The sequence below is a fragment of the Amia ocellicauda genome, chromosome 11 (genome assembly GCF_036373705.1).
Source record: "Amia ocellicauda isolate fAmiCal2 chromosome 11, fAmiCal2.hap1, whole genome shotgun sequence".
In the NCBI taxonomy this organism is placed as follows: domain Eukaryota; kingdom Metazoa; phylum Chordata; class Actinopteri; order Amiiformes; family Amiidae; genus Amia; species Amia ocellicauda.
Genome location: NC_089860.1, coordinates 31,736,291 through 31,757,577, shown reverse-complemented (window position 1 = coordinate 31,757,577; position 21,287 = coordinate 31,736,291). Strand labels below are relative to the sequence as shown.

The 21,287-nt window shown below is 40.4% G+C and overlaps 1 protein-coding gene across 1 annotated transcript in view; it reads right to left on the bottom strand.

Moving 5' to 3' along the window:
* luzp1 (leucine zipper protein 1) overlaps positions 1 to 20,871 on the bottom strand; it is a 61,428-nt gene extending 40,557 nt beyond the window's left edge. Inside the window, exons 1-2 of the mRNA XM_066717454.1 lie at positions 20,673 to 20,871; positions 2,279 to 2,400 (exon numbers count right to left, since the gene is read on the bottom strand). The gene's annotated coding sequence lies outside the window, so the exon portion shown is untranslated. The remainder of the gene's footprint in view (positions 1 to 2,278; positions 2,401 to 20,672) is intronic.
* Between the last annotated feature and the right edge of the window lie 416 nt (positions 20,872 to 21,287).

Genomic DNA, 21,287 nt, shown 5'->3' with positions numbered 1-21,287 from the left:
AAAGAAGCATGGTTTCCTGGTTGCGAGAAAATGGGGATGTAAAGAGAACTACAAAACCTGCTAGACAGCCCTCCGCCAGGATCACAGCTCCCTACCCCTGCTTTAGGAGGGTAAAACACCAAAACTGTTTCAAGAAAACCGACACAAACACAAAGTATCACCCACATAAAAAAAAAATTGGCATATGGCGATTGACCTGTATCTCGTATTAATCTTGATGTAATGACGTTATATGTACACAAAAAGACCAAGTTAAAACCTTACCACATACGATTACCAATAAATTCAGCACATGAAAATAAATAAAATCGTGGAACTAGTCATGGCTCTGATTCGATATTAACCGTGTGGAAGAGAGGAAAGAGGCCAAAGAATATAATAAAGATGGCTGGAGAACTAGAGGGCAAATCAATGTCTGTGATGGACGCTTCTTGAAAGAGCCACTTCAAAAGGCGGTTTACAGGCTCGTCTGAGGCGAGAGCCGGGGAGCAGTGGAGGAACTGTGAGCATCACCACCCTCCACTGTTATTAAAGGGTGAATTTACGTAGATTACAAGGCAGTGTATTGGCCCTAGAAACCGTCTTTAAATATAAGGTATTAGGCTATTAGTCACAGACATGCATATGCAGGATTTTGCTCCACAGGAAAACAATACCAGTCAGGGACCGATCTGCAATTCCAGATGCAGACCACAGGAATTAACAAATAATGGAAACTAAACCTTACATCTGTACAGACATTTAGTTTGATTTGGGCTTAGTTTTCTTCACACCTTTGCTATGAGACGTTTGCTCTACACATCTGTTTTAAAATCATATACTCAACCTGCTTTATTGAGTCATGCGGAATTCAGATTCTACTAATCTATTGTGATTTAAGGAAGTCCAAACACAGTAATAAAAAATAAAAAATAAGAGTGCCCAGTGCGTGGTGATAACATTAAGTAGTTTTTTTACATACATTTACATACCTCTGTAGTGAGAGTATCAAAAGCTTCCAGGAACTCTATTGGAAGCACTGACATTCTACTGTTCATACTGCCTTATTATTAAAACAATAAAGGATTTGCTTCTCCGGTTTCTGAACATTTGGTAAAGGAACTTTGGCAAACAAACCATTTGCTCAAGATATTTTTCCCCGTTACCACAAATTCAATTGAGGATGGTAGTGATTCTCGAGGAACTAGACAAACAAGCTTTAAGAGCTTAGCATTACTCATTTTGTAGGCCTCATGGAGACTTTTTAATGCTTTGAGTGTAAGCGACACTAGAATGAAAGGCTTTGCAGCAGCGATAGATAAAGCTGAGCTAGATAAAGCTGGTATTACGAGAATGAGTACTGAAGCACCTAGCAAATTAGGGGTTGCACGTTTGAGCTGGTGTATTATAGTTACAGCCTATGGGTGAATTGCCACAACCTCAGAATCTGGTTGTTAGTTCAAAACATTAAGTTATTAATTACTCTAGTCCTATGAAACAGATCAAAGACACTATTAGATGCCTTTATTATGTCTACTATTAAATATAATATATATACATATATATATATAGATCTCCGTGTTCACTTTATTATGGGGTCTCATTTTAGATCTGTGTTGACTATTATAGGGTCTCATACTACAGAGAAGTGGTCTGCAGTCTTGGTCCTGGTAGAGCTCCAGTCCAGTTGGGTTTATAGGCCACCCAGAATTGGCATTTGTTTTAAAGAAAGGGAATATGTTGGTTATTGAGTAATTATGGCAAGTCACTTATTAAATTAGCGTAAATCTGGACCTTGAGTGATGAAGGTCCTAAAAGATCTGTAGATTACTGAATTGATCACAACAAAACGTTTCGAAGTATATAAATAGATGATTCAAGGATGACCTATAACTGGTGGACAGAGGCTCTCTGGGAGCAGGGAGAGAGACAATACAAGATTAACCAGTTAATCACACAGGACTAAAGTGGGAGAAGGAAGAGGAAATAGTACACCAGATACACAGTGCTACTTCAGTCCAAATGAATGACAAACATCAGCCTTTAAAATAAGCCCTTGTTTATAATTAATTTATACTGAGTAATAATTAAATATGAAAAACAGTGTCATGCGCAGAGGAGTAGACATTCCCTACCTAAAAGTGCATTAAGAAAGCCTGTGCCAGTGGATATTTACTTTAATTGGGAATGCAGGCTTCAGAACCATTCATAATTTGGACTGTTCTGGTGAATCTGCCAGTGTTTTTAAAAGCTCCCTATTAGCTTTACAGAAGCTGTCAGAAGGATCATTTTCACTTACTTCCCAGTGGGGCATACTACATCCAGCTGGTCTACTTTGAACAAGGCATTGGTGACGTACAGCAAGATATCCACGTCAGATCTTCAAACCTTCCCAAATAGTTTCATCCCAAGAAAACGGATCTGTTAAACCAAAGACAAAAAATATTAATCCTAAAAAGGTCGTGACAAACAAAGAAAAAAACGAAACCACCATTTAGATATTAATATTAATATATTGCATGTATGTATATATAAAGGAAATACAATTAGATCAGAACCCAATAAAGATATAGATTCAGGATCAGTAGGACCACAAAATGTTCCAGTTTAAATGACAAGGAGTGGGATTCCAATTGTGAAAGGAGGAATTTGTATTAGTATGTTTATAGAACAGGGTGGCTATGTAGAGATTTCCAAAACTTCACATTTCTTCATATATGAACAGTCACTGGGGGATCTGGACTTTAAAAATTCCCTCCAACTCTTGTGTTATCTCTCCCACAGTAGATGGTTTTCCCCTCAGGAGACCAGCTGTACTAAGTGTTTCTTTCTTTTTACGGTAGAATACATTTTTTGGCTGTTAATTACTTCTAGGTATTTTAAGTATCCATGCATGTGAATCAGTTTGACGAGACTTCTGAGATCAGCCACTGTCGGAGATAAGGCTTCCAGGTTGACTGATCCCAGCTTAAGAATCCTTATTGAACTTCAGACACGTAAAGAGTATTGCCGTTTCCTAGGCTTCTATGGCAAATGTAATAGTCCTATATAAAATTAAAAAAATAAATACATAGATGACCGAGTACTGAGTGAGGAATGGGTGGAGCAAGCTGGGACTTTGCAGCATTGTACCAAGTCAGCTTGGTGTGCCAGTTCTGCTATGTAAGCAAACAGTATTGGGTGCTAGGCAGCTTCCTGAAGAACAGTGAAGCAATCCTTAGGTCTTGCGCTGTATTTAATTTCAATGTTTTTTTGTTTTTTTTTGTGGACTTTGACATACCTTGACTGAACTGGGGAATCCCCTGAAATGTTCTCTTGGTATGCACCCTTTGAAAACCCACAGATACAGAAGTAAGATAGCACAGGGTCTGCTTGGAGGAAATACCCACCAAGTTACATGAAAGGTGAAAAATAACCTAACTTTCACAGAATCAGGAATAAAAAAAGTGGTTCTTTTCTAAGTACCACTGCATTTGTGTTGTGTTTCTTAGGCCTAAAGACTATCTGCACAGGCAATACAATTGAAAAATGGACCATGGCTGGTAGGTTATCAAAAAAGTACTGCCAATAACACTACTGGAAGAACAATAAATGGTAAATAATTCACCCTTAACTATAAAGATCAAGATCATCATACACACAGAAAAATAGGAAATTTCTATAGACAAATTACCACAAATTATAAATAAAGCTTAAATATTACACTTAAAAAAGGTAAAGAGGTTTAAGCAACAACAAAATTACACTGGCAGACATCTGTGTGCGTAATCATCTGCAGTAATATCCATAGTAACATCTGCCGTAAAATAAACAGCAACTTCCTTTGGATTTTTTTACTATTAAGACTCGAAACAGGTGGGAAGTTGGGTAAACCAAATCCTGGAATCTGGAATCGTAGTCTCAAACCCTCTCCAGCCACCTGTTTTCTGCTGGAATACGTGGTCCTCCCAGCACAAACAAACTGGAACAGCTATTCTTACCTGTCAATTTAAATGACCCGGTCTGACCTGTTTGGCACATAACTTCGGTGAATAAGTATTTATCCAAATAACATCACGCCTAAAGTGATGCACGCAAACCTATTCACGATAATGGTTTCTTCTGCCAAAGGAGCACAAACTTTCGCTGCATTCTGCATACCTAGCCGCTGATAGTGCATGAAACAATGCACTCCTGAGATGGAAAGGGGTTCTTTGGAGGGAGGCGGTGGCTCCAGGGGTAATTTTGCTATCTCCAAATGACTCTTTAAGTCAGAAGAGATTATCCAGAATGACTGAATGTGTGCGACATGAAGTAACACCATCGGCATCATCTGAATGCTTCTTAACAATAGACAACACCTGCTGTCACATTAAAGACTGTAATGCCTGTGTGACATCAACCTTCAAAAACCATACAGTGATCAGCCCAGTGTGCATGTGTGTGTATCCAAGTGTGGGGGAGTATGTGTCTACATGTATACAGACATTATAACTCAAATTCCAAATTCCTCTTCTATTCCTCTCCTTAGCACCTCGTCACTGTCAAATGAGGAGAACTAGTTGATCTTATTTCAAATATAGATTATGTTCCAACATCAGTTTAGTTTCTACCCCATGCAGAGTTCAAGTGTCATGGTCTGACCCATTGGAAAGGCATATGGAGGTGTCACTTTTTAAAAATGGAACTGTATTGTTATTTGTACTAAATTATTTCAAATGTAATTAAAACATACTAATATTTTATTCATTCAACCATCTAATCCACGGGTCAGATCGAACTTGCACTGATGAACATTAATTAACTTGTTTGGATCTTGACACCGTGACATTGTTTCCATCTGAAGGAACTAGTAGTAGTGGTGGCTCTGAGGGAAAGTGGGAAGAACAAAGCGGTGAAACATCATCTCAGTCTAGTGGAAATGAGCTGATTGCTGAGAAAGGTTTGGGGATATTTTTTACATTCAAAACAACAGATGTTGAACCAAGTAACATTTGTATACTTTGTATGAAAGCTGTGGCAGAAAAACAAGGAAACGCATAACATTTGAATAGATAAAATCCATACATTTCCTGTTAAATCTCCAATACCGCAATTTATTCATTGAGCAACATCACTCACCCCTAACAGGATGAAACCCCCACCCTTGGTTTTACCGACTTCTGAATATTTTTGCCATAGATGGCCGGAGAACTCCCAGACTCCCAGTGCAGATCATGAAAACCTGTGATTTTCTATATGACTGAAGTTAAGACCCTGCCCAGACAATGTTATGCCACCAGTAGTGTTCTCCTTGTACCAGTAACCAAGAAGCTATTCCTGTCATCATGTTGGTAGATGTACTGGCGACCTCTTCCTACTACTCCCATCATTGCTGGCAATACACTGACATTTAGTAATAAAGGCCAAGAACAAACCCTGGCTGAATATTCACTCGGTCCCCAGAACAGACTCATGTAACTCAGCATGGGGAATTCCCCCAGTTCAATTTATTTAACGATGTCAGTCAGAGAAGGTTCATGAGAACATACAAGTTCCAAACAACAGGAGACAATTCATGCCCTGAAGCTCGAAGCTAATCAGTTCCAGAACCACATTGCCCCTCACCGTCTCTCAAGGCCTCGCCAGCTACAGCGTGACTGCCTAACACGTTTCACATAGTCCAACCTTTTGACATCAGAAATATTACTCATATTTCCATTCTCAACTTCTAAATATCTCCTGTGATCTGGGAACGGTTTATGGACTTCAAAGTACTGAAAAAGTGTTAAGCCTTCAGGATGACAAAACCTCCAGAAAACATCCAACTTACAAGAAAACAACAACAACAAATGGTATCGTATTGTATTTTAACCTTAAACTACAGTCATGGATTGCTCAGAGATGTTTTGCACTTGAGCCATTTCCTGCAAATGATTAGCGGTTTTTTTTAATGTTGTTTTGTTAAGATATTTTGTGCCTGTCCAATTATTGTTTTGTCTCTATTTTTCAGGAAAGGAAACCCTAAATAAAACAAGTAGAACAGGATGCCTCAGAGGCAGCACTGGTTTGCTGAAGACTCACACGGAGCACAACAATGCAAAATTAGAAATTAAAAGCATGAAATTTGCCATATAGACTACATATAAATGTATCTATCAAACCAAAGCAGCATGCCAAGTGCTACATTCACATATCATAATGAGGGAAACAAAGAACGTAGAGACAACTATGACTGTGAGGCAACTCCCGCATCTGCCATTTAATTATTTAATGGTGTATTAACTTCCGTGTACATGATTCAAGCTTGGCCAGGATTGACATTACATTACTGGCAGTAAGACCCTGATGACAGGATCTGTTGTTAATGAATATTGTCCAGTGGCCAATGCTGTAATAAGAATAAGATATATTCAAGTCTAAAATGTGGAATGTGAATAGACAGTAAATTGGCCTAGGTGGTCCCAAATAACATCCTCATAAAATTTGACAACAGATACAAATATCAAGAGATGATAATTTTGTGAGCTTTTAACTTTGTATCTCAGTAAAGCAATATGTTGTAACCCTCTGAAGAAATTACCATACATCTTTATACCACTTTGAGAATCCATACATCAACTTTGCTCATTTTCTGGGGCCTACAGTTAATGCCACAACACAAAGTAAGCAAGCTTTCAAGGATGAAATTAAAGAAAGCATGGGAATAAAATTTGCATTGTTTTTTTGTTGTCATTTTTGCTTTTGCTTAACACCATATAATTACTAGAGAGGATTTTATCTTGTACAGTGTATTATTAAAGATACTAAGTTAAGATCACCAGAAGTATTTATACGTCCTTTCTGTAGTATACTTTTATCACAGTACCCCCCCAACCATCCTCCTCCTTTGCTGCAAAGCCCCACCCTGTTCTTTAGCTTGGTCCCAGGATCTGAAACCTTAATCGCATACTATCTGTGGGAGAAGCGCTTGAAATTCTGTCAATATGGCAACCACTACTTGTTCTCTCTCTTTCAATGTCTGTCTCTCTGCAGAGGTCTTGCTGGGTCTGTCTTTGTGCTCCTGGTCAATGAGTCACTATCAGAATGTCTGATTAACATCCTCTTCAAATCACCGCCCAGAGAAAAGGAGTTAAACTGTGCTATCTGTAAGGCCAGGAACAATAGATCCTAGCAAACAGTAAAAATGTCAGGAACAATAGTCCCAAGCAAACAAAAAGGTATCCAGGTGTACAACCAGCTCTATACATGGACTTTAATTGTTCTTAATAGTGAGTGTCGACTCATCACTGGTCTGGAACATACCAGAAAATTCTGGAAATTGATTCAGAATTACATACAGGACTGTATGTACATAATGAAAAATTATTATTAATTGTGGATTCTGACTCACTGAAGAACCATCAATGACAATCCTGAAACAGGACCTTTATAGGCTGTGCAAGATGACTCAAGGTCTGATGCACTTTATGGATGCATGTTTTACTCACGTATTCTAGGAAAACAATGACATTTCTGGATCGGATTACAATTCCAAATAGGGTGAATGAGCCTGGGAACATGTCCTCTTTCACCATGTTTGTGACTTCCTACAACCTAATGACTCACGTAAGAGAAAGGGGAAATAGTAAGAATTCCTTTATCAGATGGGACATTTTTTGTCTACGTTAAATCCACAAGCACAATTAGCGTAAACTAGATGTTGTCTTGGGCACATCAAGTTCAAAACCAGCAAGACAACATAAGGGGTCATAGAAGTCATTTCCTCATATGACAGAAAGGCAAGGTGATCCATACATTTAAACGCACACATCTCCAGACTACGAGCAAACATCTGGAAGTATTCTGCGAAAGAATAACAATAATCCGATAGACATTCAGACATGGCTTACCACAGAGGAAGACGTGTCAAAAATCTCAGCCTAAAGCCTCAGATCAAACCAAGATTTCAACCCACTGACCAGTCACAAATCACAAGCCCGGCAGTGGATATTGGGTTCACGTTGGGTGACAGAGGGAACGCCTCTGGAAAACCAAAAAGCCTCCATTATGGACTCTATGGTCTCCAATCCATTGCTATTGCTGACTTCAGGGGGCGGTGCTCAACAGAGTGCGTCGGCGTGGCGGGGGAGTAAAAGAATAAGGTGGGGGCAGGGGGGTGTGCCAAGCTTGCAGTTTGAAATATATAGGAGGAGGCCTGCATTTCACTCTCCCGTCTTTCATCCCTCCTGAAGAAGCACCCAAGAGTCTTGGCACTGATCCGAGTAATTTACCATTTTTAAACTGCTGGAAAATGTCATGGACAAAATAATTGGATAAAGAGTCTCAAGTGTTAGGGTTAAACTGTAGCTGGAAGATGGGTGGAAGTTTGAATTGATTGTGGGCCTGAATTCATGTCAGCTTTCCACTAAACAGGAGGATGTGTTGCCCGATAAATCCTGTTCAACAGATTAAATCCGTAATAACTGCCCTGTGGACAAGAGCTTTGAGAGCTACCAGTGGTAGGAAAAAACAGCCATAAATTGAAGGGGAGAGACTTCCAGATGGTGAAACAAGGAGGAGTTATGCATGGGTCAGGTGACTTATTTATTCTATCTCATGGCACCTGGTCAACAGTATCCCCCCCGAAGCCTGAGGAAAGTGAGCTGGACCAAATACTTGAAACCAATCAGAAGAATGCTTTAAAAAAAAAAAAACACATGCAGAAGGCTGTCTTGTTGAGTTTATGTTTTAATGTCACTGAAAAAGTCTTCTGCCCGAGCTGATACATGAAATGGTATAATTTCATAAATTATACCATACTCTCAGTACAGAGGGAAGACATTTAATCTCTTTCTGAAGTTCAATGCCAGATGTAAATGACTTGCATATAAAAAATATATAAAAAAAGCAATACTAATTTAGAAACCTGAGCACAAATACCTGAAAATGGTGTTCCTTTTGTTGAGTCTCTCTGATCTCAGTAGAAATGAATAATGTAAGAGAGAAAATAATCCAAAACACTGAATAATTCCTCCCTACAGTCTATGTATCTATGTGAATCTTTCTTTTCTTGATGACAATGAAAACAATCATAATGCAAATTATTTGTTTTCCAAAACACTGGAATCTTTGGCTCACGTCAAGACCTGGCTGACTTTCAAATGACAAGTTATGACACGCTGATTAGGAAATAGTCTGCAAATATGTTAAATTCCAACCAAAAGGGGGCACAGTCTTGATCTCCTTATTAATGGTACCTATCTATTATTGTGAGTGGGGTCTCCATACAGTCCAGGTAAGCACTGTACAGATAAGAATAAAATTATACTTTCCCCACCACCAAAGCAGAGGCCAAAACTTGCATTCCTCCATTCGTTAGGAAGAAAAACATACTCAAGTAAATATGGTGCGTGTTAAACCATTGTTAGACATTTTCTCAAGCCGTACTTTCCGTCGACCACTGTGTCCCATTCCACCCTCAGCTGCGCACAGTCAACAGTGATTCGTGCCAAGGAAGTGGATTTATGAAACCAAGTGCGGGAATGTTGATACAGGTGTCTAGGCCACCCATTTCCTCTCGGCAGGGGCCTAGTGCTGTACCAACATCCAACAGCAAGGAAGCCTGCCGCTGAAGGAACACAGTCTTCAACATGCGTGTACTGTACAGTCTGCTCTGTAAAGATCTGAAACATTTACAAGACACTTTAAAATGCAGTCAGACCACTAACATCAGGGTTACTAAAGCAACCCAGAGCAAAATGCCATGAACCCTTAAAAGACGAAGGCCAATAAGATGAATCAGATCAACACTCCCTCCTAGTGCATTTAATATTCTTGGTTTAGTCTGATTCTCATTTGTTGCATCACACTCTGCACTCCGTCTGCATAGTAATACATTTTTGATTAGTTTCCTACAGCCCAAAAAAAGGCACTGCTTTATTGGCGTGTACAAAAGGATGCAGTCTCTAAGTGCAGACAGATTGTACAGCAATATATTTGTCCTAAATACCTACAATAAAAAACTAGTGCACCACAAAATCAGTCACATATGCTTCATAATGTACTTGCGGAAGGCCGAATTTTGAACAGGCTCTTCAGATTTCACGCTGCTTAATGAAACCCACCTACTTCAGTCTATGCTGTGCAGTGACTGTACAGGAGGCACCCATAGTACATCGCCCACGTACTCAACTGTTATTACCCCAACCACCCCCTAAGGATATCAGCACTTTACTTTGAACCAAGACCTTTGGGAAGGATTCATCCCACACTAAGCGCTGTTGAAATCTGTCAAGAGCTCCCAGCTACCATATCGTTGAATAAGATGCGCAACAAAATTCAATACTTTTTGGAGGGTCTTAGAAAAAGCTAACATGGTGTTTGCATGCCTGTTTTTGATTTCAGAGCTTATGTCTTCCTAAATTAAATTGAAAGAGATTATATATATTAAAAACAAAGGGGTTCTGTATGAAGTCAAACTTACAATAAAAATGCAGGGATGACCTTTGAAAACGAGAGATTATATCATAAATTGAAACCGTGTAGTACAGTAGACAGAAAAAAAAACTAGCATACAACAGTATTAATTTCCAAGTCCATAAATACCATCGCACAGCTGTGAAGCAGGGATGACACGGTAAAAGAAATCCTAGAAGAACACTAGCTTTGCAAATGTGAGCCCTTTCCGCACATTTTCAACATAACTGCCCTGTTAGGAGCTTCCTGGGAAGTTGGGCGAGAGCTACGATTAAACCTCACTCAGTCAGTTGAAGAGAAGAGAATCGCATGGCAGTCCAAGCTGATGAAACTGTACCTCAACAGTGAACTAGAGATAAATGTGTTCAATAGTAGCTGCCCTCCTCCCAAATATTGAGAGAGCATCAATTTGGCCCCCTACATCAAAGGCATCCCCCAATTTTATGATGGACACAATCATTTATAGCCTTTATTTACCAGTTGCACAGGTGAAATACCCCCCCCTCTCCCCCTGCTTCTGAAACAAGAGTTATGCCACTGGAATCAGGGTTAAAATGGAACAACAATGCCTAGGCATTCAAATCAGATAGGAGTGAGTTCAAAAAGTATGCAAAAAATGCTACCCTCTTTTCCATCTACTCCCAACAGTGCTCTCACTCTCACCCACCCCCTCCACCAAAACACACACACACACAAAATGGGGGGGGGGGGGGGGGGGAATTATTAATGTCAGATGAATTTCCAACAGTTGACCAAGACGTCCCTTATATAATGGTTATAATAGCAAGAGGTTCAGATTTTGCTTTTCATTAAGTTCCAAAATTACACTAAAAGTCAATGCTCCTTAATTAAAATTAAAATCAAGGTACAGAGACAGCCAATCTGTGGGAGTTAATTCTAAAAATATGTCTTGTCCAGAAGGTTCAGGAAGCTGAGGAATGTGAAATAGAATTAGAAGAAACTTTTCAACTCAAAGAAACCCCCCTCTTTTTTCTCTCTCAAATACGAGAGATCGCAAACATGTAGCCGGGAGTTAAGAGTTTTCTAGGATCAAATGACAGCCATTCTGTGCAAAGTGTTCATTTCATCTAGGTGTCAGTTTCAATAGCCAGCAAAGCGGGACCCAGTAAAGGCAAGACTTTCCCGTTACATGTAAGTGTTGCGCTTAGATTGTGGAGAGAAGAGTCTGACATCATCCCTGTACAGTATGTCATTACAGTTACAACTTTTGCGAAATGGCGGGAAAAAAATGCAATCGATAAAACAGTGTTCTACTTTAAAATCAATTTAGGAAATCTTTACAAAAGAATGGAAAACATCTCGTTATCTATGGACAAGATACTCTGTGACACTGGTTTCAACTCAAGTCCTTGTCGGACTGGTTCCCATTAAAAGACCATGAAGTTTGTGTCTGTGCATTTAATTCTACAACTAGACATTATTACTTTGCAAATATTTTCCCCCGGTTTAACACATTGGTGAAATAAAAAGAGAAACTATGCCCTAGGATGTAGTTTTTGTTAAAATTAGTCTACATGACGCAAAACTGCAGCTACTTTAATCAATGCCACCCATAACCCTGTCTCTTCAAAAATAATGCACAGAATTGTCCACTTTATGCAGAGTTGTTACACTTTTGCTAATGGACGCTTTATTCAAACTAAACATGGTCCAGTCAGAAAGAACAATAGGGAGAAAATAAAATATTCCAATGAATCAGAACCTAAAAACTCTGGAGCCAATTTTTCTTGTCTTTTTTTAATGAACCCTGTTAACAGTTTAATAATAAGAAGAAAAAATGTGTTACGAAGGAGCCAAGTAAAATGTTCAGCTATTAGAAAAATTCTTGGCATGATCTTTAGTGCGATTAATTTAGTATGAGTAAAGGACTCAACAGGACAGGTTGAACTATTCATCGCGTTGGTGTCGACTAAAATAGACTAGTGCTTAGCAAATCCGAGAACGTTCCTCACTGCCTGCTAGCTGTAGCTCTGGAGGGTTTTTTGTATCAAACAGTCAGCGTCACAGAGGGGAGAATGGGACCCTCTGGGTTTTCAACCCACAGACTGTCACTGACGGCTTCATTTTTAATCACCCAGCGGAGCAGCATGTCATGTGTAGCACACGAAAAAGCAAATTGAGCTCTTCGCGAATACTACCTTGTATGTCTACCTTCGGGTCTGATTTACTGCCCAAACATGTAACGTTTCCAAAGCTCTTTTTTCTTTTGTAATTCAAGAAACTGAACATCAGGTTTTGATATCTTCTGCTACAGTGCATGACTTTATGACCCACATTAGAGGTATATAACCCAACAGATAGGGATCGGACTACGTATATGAAAAAGGACAAAGAAGATTAATTGCAGATTGACTGTTTTTCATTACACAAAAATGTTTGCTGTAGGACTTAACCAGCACCAGTTCTTTAAAGGAGAAAGAGGTCTGGGCTAGATATTGAGGTCTGCTTATTTTTCAATTTGCCTTGATCAAAAGTTTTATTGTTGAAGGGGAAGGAAACTGGTCATTAATAGAAAGACGCAAAGAACAATTAAATAACCATTGACACATTGAAAAGAACAGTCTGGTCTGTGTTATAAGGCTGCTGTGTACAGTGCACTGAATTGTGACCTTTAAGGGACTTCACCCACAGACAGATTACTGTCTCATGGTGGATCAGGCAATAAAATGTGTTTGTGTTCCCTTTACCCCTGTAGTCAATCACATATTCAGCTTTACTTCCTATATGACCTCAGGCTGATCAACAAAACCCATACGGCTTCAAAGTATCGCAGATACCCTAGCAGCACTGCCTTTCGCTGTCAAAGAGGAGAAGACGCTGAAAAACGATTAAATGCTGTCCAACACCGGAAAGCAAACAAATTCACTAGCCAAGGGTATTCCTCTCTTTCAGTGTTGGTTTGCTCACCACACATATTTCATCACTTATAACCCAAACACGAGACAGATGAAAGGAAAAACGAAACACACAGCAGCGAGGGGCTGGAACGCCATATGGAAAATTAGTTTGAAAAGGGGGGAAAACATGAAGCAAAAAAATAAATCATGTATACAGCTCAGTCAGATCTGAGGAGGCATTTCACAACATGCTTCTATCAGGGCACACACACACACACACTATCCCCAGCTACCCAATTGCACCAATTAATTCATATATATTAGCCACAGAGGCAGGGTGATCTGTGCCCAGATACAGTCAAGCTCTAAAGTGAATGGAAAGACGAGGTAACTTGAAGACAAGCAGTAAAGTTTTTTTTTTTGTTAAGTCAGCTGAGTCAAGGTATTCAGACCATCCCAAGCCTGAGGGCAAACATGTTAAAAGGTTTATCTGCGTCTGGGCGTCATTATTGTTCAGGTGACATCTAGGCAATAGGGCGGCTGAATTTTTGTGATACTTGTGACAATCCTCACAGTCTAATGTAGAAGAAGGGTGTTTAAAGTTTGAAAAGCAGAAAGGTTACAATTAGAGTACAGGTTATTAGAATGACATTCAAATTCACAGTAATGTCAGATTTAAATAATAATAACAAATCAGTTAAGAGACTTTTACTATGGGCTGAATTAACTCATCAGTAGGGCTGTCAGCAAGACACTTATGATAGGCTAATGTCTAATCTGAAGGATGGAATAGATGTCACCACCACCAGATCAACAAAGTCACTTGGTAACTCAACTTAATGTGTGGAATAAGGATCGACACGTATACAAATTGAAATACTTGTGTTGTTTCTTTGTTGAAGCAGCCCTTAACCACCCACACGTGCCATTATAGATACTAGAGCTGCAAAGACCCCTTCTTCCAATCAGACGTAGGTTTAGGGCTTGTGTCCTCCTGTCATAGACTTGCCCCTTCTTTATGAAAGACGGGATCATTAATTCATGTTATTTACGAGGTGTACGGGTGGAACTGTTCATCCCACTCTTGTACATGACCCTCCCGCTTAGACACCTCAGGAGGTCCAGTGGAGATTCAAGATGACGACTATTTTAGCTGGCTATGAACTTTATGAAATCATATGATGGCTGTATTTTTTTGTCTTCTTCTCAAGGCTGATAAGGGAGGATTTGGCATTGAAGTGAAAGAACAGGTGCTGCCGCTAGCACAGACTGCCACGTTTCACAAGATCTCAACAGGCAATTACAATTCCTGACATTACAGGTGAGGCATTTTAATGAAATGAACCAGGAGAGCTCCCTCTTATCACAAGTAGAAACTGGTTGTACTTAGTGAATGTTGTAGGACTGTTTGATGCATTTTTCACACAGTGGAAGTTTGTTTTTAATACCAACTTCAGAAGTTTGAGTTTTAGAAGCTACTATACTATAAAGCCAGTCACATCTGTACCCTCTGGAACTAATTCTAGCATTACCTGACAATTGTTCCTTTTTGGAGGGTCTTTCTTTCCACATGTCATGCCCAAATATAGCGATATAGTAATTTTTCACAGAAATCAGTTACATCTATTGTGACGTCAAGTGGTCAGAAATTCCAGCTGGAATTGCTTTACAATTTCAACCTGAGGATTGACTAGCCAACGTCTACCTGTCACTTCCCAGGGGCACTAGACGCAGTGGACTGCGCCCCTTGTGAGCTCCTGGCTGAAACCGAAACTGGCAAAAGAGCAGCTGGCAAAGTATAGGACGCACCCTGCACTCCAGGAGGTGTTTCTTTTTACTGGACGCACCACACAAGGAGGCCACTTCGACCTTAATCTTCACAATTAGGAAAAGCTTAGCTGACTTACTGCAAAGCGCAGATCTGGAAAGTCACCAAGAGTGAGGAGTGCCTGCGTAGAGGGTTCAGATCTTTAAACCGTGTTCTCCGAAGTACATGATTTCAGCTCTCACGACTGCCACAGTACGACAGAGATGCAATTTGCTCTGCACTGAGATGCATAGTGGCGTTCAGATTATAATTATTCACACCTTGGTTGCATTAGAGTCTTGGAACATGTGGCTAAAGGTTCACTACATACAAATTGAGAGCTCAATTATCTAAATTCTTTCATACACTGATAATCAGGTCTAGTTGCCCCCCCCCCCCTGCATTTCACCACCCCACCTCCCCTTATCAAACAAGAATCCTCCTCCGTATTTCAGGTTTGCTGTGCTCCCAAATAATTCTGTTTTAAATTGGGGGGTCGGAGGATGCATCAAACCCACGCACAGCTCAATCTTCCAGTGCTCTTCGACTGAAATGCCATCACCGAAACAGTCCTTTGTGGCGATCTGATCTCCCTGCTCAGCTGCTGCCTCACAATTAGGAGCCATTGTGTGTCTTCAGTGGGATTATGCTTAAATTACAGCTAAAGACTCCTCAGAAGCCCAGCTTTGATTCAACTGAATGAATATGATGCGTGTCAGGATGAAAATTACTGTAGATACTCATTGCTAATCGCATATTTCTGTTTCCACAAATCCACCTGAGGTATAAAGTTTCACAGTTTGACAGTGTAAGAAGAATAACCATACATAGAGCACACTCCCATCTGTACTTGGAACACCCTGAACTACCTTCATGTGAAAACTGAGAAATGCAATTATAATTTGTTCCCTACCTTAAATTTCACTTCACCCTCTCTATGGATGAGGCTTTAATACACTACGAATTAAATTAAAAGTTGTCCCAGTTTATATCCAAGTTCTAGAATTAAAAGGTGTATTTCATTAAAGGCTGAAATAATGTCTGCAATCGTGATGTCATTGTCACATGCAAGAGGCTTTTGTCTGTAGTCTAATAAAAAGAAAATCCCTTCTAGATGTTAAAATAAGACTTTTAGTTGAAGATTGAACTGAGCCATTGTTAAATTGTTGCTATACATTTTACAAAGTAAAAATGGTAAGTTTGAATTCTGTCTTTATGTTGTTATAGGAGGTAATGAAATTTGAATCATACAACACTTTTCACTTAAGGGGCTAGAAATTGAAAAATGTTGGAATCACAATTCTCTGGTAATATGAAGTCCCCAGACTATGTCTCTTCCCAATAATAGAGGAAAGCCTTACCAGGCCAAAGAAAATATAGATACATATGCAGATTAAAGATACATAAATAATGGGAAAGTGACTGTCAAATTTACTGCAGACTTAACCCTTAAGAACTCAATATGATGTATGCGTCACAGACATTTAACAAGATTTGCAAAAATATATAATCCCAAAGTACCAGACCACAGCTCTGTATGTGATACTTGTCACACTGGGTTCTTAAGGGTTATCAGAATACTAGTACAGAAAGGGGCAGAAACCTAAGACATGAACCTTGTACAATATGTTTACAAGAAAACAAGTTTGCACCATGCTTTCCTGTTAGGTTCTCAAACTATGCAATACAAATAAATCCTACATGAAAGACCAAAAATCTCTGCAGTTACTTCTGTCTTCATCCTCTGTCATTACCAACAGCAGTATTTTCCTCTTCGCCGTTTTTCAAAGGCCTGAATTTGTTATTGATTCGAAGGCTGTCTTTTTGAAAGCCTGTTTTCCTGACAACACAACTTTGAAATCCGTTGGCCGGCTCACTAACAAAGTTAAAACACTTTCCTGAACACCAACTTTTACTTTATGACTAAAAATAGACCCTGAAATATCCTTGTGGAGTGCGGTGTCAAGCACAGGTCAAAGGTAGGCTGGAAAAAAAATACTTTTAATGTGGGATAGGCTATAAAATCGTTCTCAAACCACTAACCCAGAATAGGAAATGTCATTTAACAGCCTCTGCAATAAGTCTTAAGATTCATCATGAACACAAAAGAAGCCATTTAACTCTTACTCTTAACAGATCCCTCACTTCTCACTGCTGCTCAGTACAGTGCTGCAAACACATTGTGCGACAGCAGGAATCAAGGATGAATGTAAGCGCTGTAAACGGTTTGTCCTGCCAGCACGTTAGCACATCGTCCAGCTGGCCCTGGTAGGAATAACAAGAATTCTCCAACCTATTGAAATCGCCATTAAATATGCACATTGTTTGTGCTAGTCTTTGCTCTTCAGTGAACACAACTCGCAATGTTGTTTTGGGAGGGTACTTTAATTAGCCTCCCCTTGAGCTATGGAAGACTGGGTGGGGACAGGACCTTTTTTTTCTTGTAATGGTAAGCTCAACAAAAATTAAGTGCCTAATACACACACACACGGATGCATACACACAAGCATACACACCCCTTCCAACACCATACTTTCCAATCCTGCCGAACAGGACAACAATGGATGACTAGCATTCTTTCCACCTATTTTGCAGTCCACTTACTAAACTAATTATCTTCACAAAAACAAAACTGTTTTTAAAACAATTAAGTGTTAGTCTTCATTTTTATTCATACAGCTCTGGGCTGACATCTGTGGTAAGCAATTGCCCACCCCCCAAGTTTGAATATTAATAAACATAATATGTATTAATTCAAATATGTATGCACTTAAATAATGCAGTCAAACAGAACAATCCCTGTTCTGAAAACCCAAACAACACATTTAAGACAGGGGTGTAACAGTTCTCCCACACTGATTATTCGTGACACTTCATCATGATGAGACTCTGTATATTAGAATAGTCTTTCTCATGGTATAACACATGGCCAAAGGCATGGTATAGCCAATTATGGTCTGTGAAACAGGCACTGAATTATGAATGTAATTTACAGAGTGGCTGGAAAGCCTACATCTGCAAACATGAAAAGGAAAGTTTTGCCAATTCTTTCATTATGTTCAATCAAGGCTTCCGCATGCCTCATTGAAGTCTGTTTTCTCCATGAAAATATATATTTAAATACATATTAACTCTAAAATTGAACAAACACCTCTTTCAAAACAGGCCGTTAATATAAATGGGGTCTTCTTATCCTTGAGCAAATTAAGTTAATGTTGACTTTGCAGAGTTTGAAACCATATTAGCGTACTACCGTAGATACCAAGCACAAACCACTGTGATGTGATACCAGGACATTTTCACTAAAAAGCATGGTAGTATACATATATAGCCAAACAAAAACCTCAACAATATCCACACAACACATCATCCCATAGAAGAAATGAACAGTTCCATGTAACTCAATCTTCTATTTTTGGGGTTGAAGCTTGCTACAATGTTATTAATGCCCTAATTCTAATTTAACCCCGTGTTAGTCACCAGTCTGTTGCACAGTCCACTAGTAGAGCTTTAGAAAGACTGTCAATTATACTTATGAGGTACACATAATAAGTCTTCAGTTAAATGAAAGAGTGCCTTATATCTGTTCATTAAACAGTGATTTTTGTATTCAGCCAGGATCTGATTCTATCTTAATTAAAGAAAAATACTTTGTTAGTTTGCACTGAAAAGTTTGTAAAGTGAAAATAAATAAATCACCCATCATTTCTGAAACTAGACATTAAAAACCAGCTGGATCAGCTGGAAACGAGCAGTCCCAGCCTATTGGTGTAAACATGCATCTGAATTCCTGTAAGCATCCAGTGGAAATATACTGGATAACTCCTTAACGGTGTCGAGACTAGAGAAATTGGAAATCTGCTTTGTGGAGCAGCAAGTTTAAATCTTACCCCATATGCAGTCCATGCAATTGGATGTGTTGGAAGACAATCTAATACGATTTGAAGTAGCTGGCTATACCTAATAAGAGTCTCAGAGAAGTTAAGAAAACCTGTTTTAAAGAGCAGCGACCCAGGGCTCAGTGAAGAGCTGTCTCTGCATCAAACAGGTTGGGGCAGGTCTCACATTATGAGCCCCACCTGGGCAATTATTCTGTGGCAGTACTTATGTTTTCTACATTTTTTGACTTCATCAGAAATTCTGCTCTCCCATATAGGATGGCTCATTCAGTCCTACGGATGCCATTGTTGGTGCGGTCCTGATCACAGCAGGCCCCTGCAAGACTGCCGAATGTCATTAATATTTTCACTGTAAGCCGGGCAGACACTACTGGTGACACTGTTTGGTGCAGTACATTCACAACTATGCCAAAACAAAATGGCATCTAACTGAACAGTCTTGGGCATTAAATGAAATTGTAATAAATGTTGCCTTAAACACACACAATTGAATGTATTTGTGAGTTTTAAGTGTATATACAAACACACTCATGTATACAAATGTAACTTAATAGGTTAAAATTGAACACAAAAGTACCACAGAATAGTGCATTCTGCCCATTATTTTAGCATAACGATAGATCTAAAATTGCTTAATTTTCAACATGCAAAGAAAAATCAGTCCCGAATAGACTGAGCAATGCTACCCATTGGCACAAGATAACAACATTACAATATTTGGATAAAGCATTTCTTTCAATACATTATTGGCAGAAGCTTAGTATCGTCGATGTCACATCCTATTGACATTGCCCATCAATTCACTTCCCAAAGAGCTGCTTTATTGTAGCACACTACCGACCAACATGAAAACAACAAGGTCACTTCCAATAAAAAACGGCTACAAAATCAACCCACATACTTGGGTGCACATGTATACATGCTTACTGAAACCCACACCTTAACACTTGATTCATATCCTGCCCTTTCAGATACATCCTAAAGTTTCAGCCTGCTTGTGCTGTTACACATTGTTCTTCAGAGTGCACTTTTCCTGTCCACAACCCAGCAACACTGCCAGGAGTGCAGGTCGCGTTCCTCCAGCGCCGGTTTCCGCAGTTCTGCGCAGCTCCACCAATGGGATCGGTGTTATTCTGCAGATCTGTGCAGAACTGCGGGAATCTGCGTGACAAGGACGCACGGCTCAAGTTCCTTACTGTACTTCGCCGGACGGAAAGTTTAGTCGAAAATTCTGTTAAATCATTACACGTCTGACTTCTTTACGGGGTCAAATCTCAATCACGAATCGCCTAACCCCTAAACAGTACCTCTGCAGGACAAAAAACTTACAAAAGAAAATACAAGTTAGTCCGTTTGCTACAGCGGTCGTCTATGCTGCTGCACTGCAATGCTGATCTAGCGCAGGAAGGGGCTCAACTCAGCTCCCGGCGAACTGTCCTCCACCGGGAGAACTCGACACATTGTAGCGCGACTTTAAAGGGACCGACTGTCCTGCGTCCGGCTCTGTTACAGTAGCCTCGGCGGCTCGGAAACAGCTGTGCCGCCGTTCAGGCACCTGGTTTTCACAGCAGCTCGGCTGTCTGCGGCGGCGGAGCGGGAGAGGGGGGAGAAACTTGCCGCAGTTGGGAGTTATTATGCCGCCCGTCAGTGCCGGAGCCCTCGCACACACAACAGCAGCTGCCGGAGTCGAAGAAATCACTGGCGCCTCCTTACCTTGCCATATGGGAGCGCGGCGACGTCCTCGGGAAACGCATGCAGCTGCGGTGCGCGAGTGACCGAGACGAGAGGGGAAAATACCAACTCCTGTCGTGAGTTTCGCCCGCAGAAGGTTTTTCCTTCCCCCCCCCAACCCGCGCTGTCTCGTCCCTCTTCTTCCCCCTCCCTGCCTGCGATGCAGGATCAAACCATCACATTCCCGAGAGTCCCTAACAATGAAAAAGGTGGGTTTTCCTCCGCGCAGAGAGATCCACCCCCTCTGCGACGACGCTGCCTCCAAGGCCGGCAAAAACGCCCCCCTCGGCCGCGCAGAACCCGCCTCTCCCGGAGAAGTCGTGAGCGGACAGACGCGGGTCGTGTAGCGCAGATGTGCTGCGGTTCTGTGCAGATCTGCTGAATCGCATCGATCCCACTGGTGGAGCAGCGCAGACCCGGGCAGAACTGCGGACATCTGCGCTACACGAAAGCGACCATTGGCTGCGTAAAAAAACACAAAGTGGGACAGTGTTTTCCTGTCACAAGTAACCACCTCCGTATTAGCCTGGTGAAGCATGCAGTCGCTGCAGTCCCATTTTTACCGGCAATGTGCGTCACTTTCATTGCCCCCCAAAA